Source organism: Clytia hemisphaerica, unplaced genomic scaffold, assembly GCF_902728285.1.
Source record: "Clytia hemisphaerica strain Z4C2 unplaced genomic scaffold, Clytia hemisphaerica genome assembly, whole genome shotgun sequence".
NCBI lineage: Eukaryota > Metazoa > Cnidaria > Hydrozoa > Leptothecata > Clytiidae > Clytia > Clytia hemisphaerica.
In genome coordinates this window covers 180,808-184,962 of record NW_027104193.1, presented here as the reverse complement: position 1 = coordinate 184,962, position 4,155 = coordinate 180,808, and positions in this window count along the sequence as shown.

Here is a 4,155-nt window from a genome sequence, read left to right as displayed (position 1 = left end):
AAAAGTCTCGATTTTGATATAATACATTTTTTTGCTAGTTTGAAAAGCTCTATCACGTGGTATAGGTATTTTTTGATTTTGTAGACCCCCAAAAATCTAGCCTGGATATCCAGCCCGTAAACTTTTTTTTGATTTTGATATTTCTTATGTTTACGGTCTGGTTTACCTAGATTGTCTGCATTCTCATCTGAGGATGATTATGCGGATATATTCTGATTGGTTGGTCCAAGCGAATCAGAGATCTGAATGGTGGCGCGCGTATAAGAAATTATGCGAGCCGACTTAAAGTGTTCGCCTAAATATTTAGGTGGACCGCGCGGGCGATCATCAAGGCGCATACGCTGCTTTGCAAATCTCCCTGACTTTTCTTCTTCGAAGCAAATAACAATAGAATATTTAATTATCTCCCTTGGGTGTTTGACCACGCATCCAAATAAAAATAACAATAATGGTAGGGAAGAAGTGCAAAGAGATTGGGAAGATCAAAACATGGGAATTTTTAGATGTTCTGGCTGTTTTCTTTTCAATTACTTGCTTAGATATTCTTGTTTTAATCTTCTTAATTAATGACTTGGTTGCATCGTGTAAAGAACTAAAAAGGTATATCTTTATTTTGCTTCAATTCTTCTTTTCTGTTTGCCAATTGCTGTTTTGGGTTGGATTTTGAAAAAAAAATTTCTCCAAAATTCACTTTGCACTTTTTCTGTCTATACAGACTTTCCACCACAGTCCACCACACTGTCTATATTTTATGGTCAAGGCTGCTATTCTAAATTGATTTATCACTGCTGGAGTACCATCTTGAAATTATGCATGTCATTATGTGCATATATTTATTTGCAGCCATGGGATTCATGCAGGAAAATCTGTCAACAGGGGTTCACCTGATTTCTAGGTGAACCAAGCTCTATAATTTTAGAACTTTGTCTGGCTGAGGTAAAACTTATTTTTTCTAAAATTTTGAGCTTGGATATCCAGGCTACCAAAAATCATGAATTTTCAGGGCTTCAGGTGGTCATCGAAAAATTGTTCTATTCGCGCCGTCACCCGCCCGCATCAAATTTTCTGCTGATTTTCCGGTGCGGAGATGCGGGAAAAAATCTGGGAAAAGCAATTTGTTCTTTTAAAGTATAGCTTTTTTCTCAATTGCTCTGACGACCATCGAAAAATTGTTTTGCTCGCGTTACCACCCGCTCCTGAGTTATATACTGGCATGATTAAAAAAAACCCAGGAATGTTTTTGACGGACCGTCCGCCCGCATGCATTTTTAACACCCGTTGCGACGCGAACAGAGCATTTTTTCGATGACCGCCTTACANCCCGTCCGCCGCATGATTTTTAACACCCGTTGCGACGCGGACAGAGCATTTTTTCAATGAGCGCCATATCATCTAATTTCATATGTTTCTTATTTTCCATTTAAGCTTTTTATGAATGAGGATTCGGTTACCTTGACAACGTAATATTACCTCGTTACTGCTACTATTACCACGTTACGTCATGATTTTCCATCCTTCTACACGACATTGCTGCTACAACTGCAAGATAAGTGGCATATCTTTTTAATGTAAACAATTCTGTCCATGAGATCCATTATCATGCCATTGGAAAAAGTTCTGAATGTACGCTATTTCCTGTTAATACCTGCTTCCTGCTCATCAATATTGCCTCGTTACTGATACTATTACCAAGTTCCGTCCTATCATCTTCCATCCTTTACACAACGCTGTTACAGCTTCTAGATTACTGGTAAATCCATTTAATGTAAACAATTTTGGATCACGATACCCTTTGTTAAACCGTTGGAAAAACTCCTAAGTACGTTGTTACCTGTCAATTTTTGGTTCCTGCTCGTTATGTTTCTGGCTCATAGCATTTCTTATGCTGTTTGGTTCTACTATGTTTCATTTATATTTCAAATTGGTTGAAATAAATATAGTTGCATGTCTTTTGACTGGTTTAGTATCTGTAACTGTCTGTAATTGATTCTACCTGGACACTTTTCCTAATGAATGTTTTAAGATTTGTATTTTATTCTTTGTAAAAAGTAATTCACATTTTTAGATAAAAAATATGTTTCATTTATGTTAGCTTATTCATTGATATCTCAAAGAAAATGCTGAGAAGAATCATTCTAACTATTTCAGATCATTTCCAAACTTTTGCTATAAAGTATTAAAAAGCCTTAATTAGCATTAATTAGTTTTTACAAGCATATGTACTAGCGGGTGGCAGTTAGTGAAAGCTATGGCTAGTATTTAAAAAATGGGAAATTCCCACGAAGTCTTACAACCACAAATGATTTGGAAGAGCTCTAAATTAGGTTGGAAGGTGTGCATAGCACTACTTCGCCACATATCATTAACCGGTCACCCATTCATTTTTTAATTTCGCTTAGCGAAAGTATTACGATAGCCTTTCTGCGGCGGCGGCGGGGGAGAATTTTTTTGGGGCGAAGATTATGGCGTTGGCGTTTGACCCGGGCGTTCTCTGGTTAGTTGGTTCGGTATACTATGGAGATAATCAAGTCGCGTTTTTTGCTCGAATATTAATTCCACAAATTTAAGCATATAACTGTTTGTTTTTTTATTTATTTTCTTATAAGCATATACTTTATAAGAATCAAATCAATAACTCTTGATAGAAGGTGATATACCTTTCGGTAATTAGTTCTTACAAAGTAAAAAAGGGATGGTAAACAATATGAGCATATTTATTTTTCTTATAAACATATACTTTATAAGAATCAACTCAATAACTCTTGATAGAAGGTGATATACCTTTCGGTAATTAGTTCTTACATAGTAAACAAAGGATGGCGCACAATATGAGCATATTTATTTTTCTTATAAGCATATACTTTATAAGAATCAACTCAATAACTCTTGACAGACGGTGATATACCTTTCGGTAATTAGTTCTTACAAAGTAAACAAGGGACAGCAAACAATATGAGCATATTCATTTTTCTTATAAGCATTTACTTTATAAGAATCAACTCAATAACTCTTGACAGACGGTGATATACCTTTCGGTAATTAGTTCTTACAAAGTAAACAAGGGACAGCAAACAATATGAGCATATTTTTTCTTATAAGCATATACTTTATAAGAATCAACTCAATAACTCTTGATAGACGGTGATATACCTTTCGGTAATTAGTTCTTACAAAGTAAAAAAGGGATGTCGAACAATATGAGCATATTTATTTTTCTTATAAGCATATACTTTATAAGAATCAACTCAATAACTCATGATAGACCGTGATATATCTTTCGGTAATTATTTCTTACAAAGTAAACAAGGGATGGCGAACAATACGAGCATATTTATTTTTCTTATTAGCATATACTTTATAAGAATCAACTCAATAACTTTTGATAGACGGTGATATACCTTTCGGTAATTAGTTCTTACAAAGTAAACAAGGGACAGCAAACAATATGAGCATATTTTTTCTTATAAGCATATACTTTATAAGAATCAACTCAATAACTCTTGACAGACGGTGATATACCTTTCGGTAATTAGTTCTTACAAAGTAAACAAGGGACAGCAAACAATATGAGCATATTTTTTCTTATAAGCATATACTTTATTAAGAATCAACTCAAATAACTCTTGATAGACGGTGATATACCTTTCGGTAATTAGTTCTTACAAAGTAAAAAAGGGATGGCGAACAATATGAGCATATTTATTTTTCTTATAAGCATATACTTTATAAGAATCAACTCAATAACTCATGATAGACCGTGATATATCTTTCGGTAATTATTTCTTACAAAGTAAACAAGGGATGGCGAACAATACGAGCATATTTATTTTTCTTATAAGCATATACTTTATAAGAATCAACTCAATAACTCTTGATAGACGGTGATATACCTTTCGGTAATTAGTTCTTACAAAGTAAACAAGGGACAGCAAACAATATGAGCATATTTATTTTTCTTATAAGCATATACTTTATAAGAATCAAATAAATAACTCTTGATAGAGGGTGATATACCTTTCGGTAATTAGTTCTTACAAAGTAAACAAGGGACGGCGCACAATGTGAGCATATTTATTTTCTATAAGCATATACTTTGTAAGAGTTCTTAAAAATTAAACAGCAATTGTTCTCGATGTAAAGTAGATTTCAGATTAG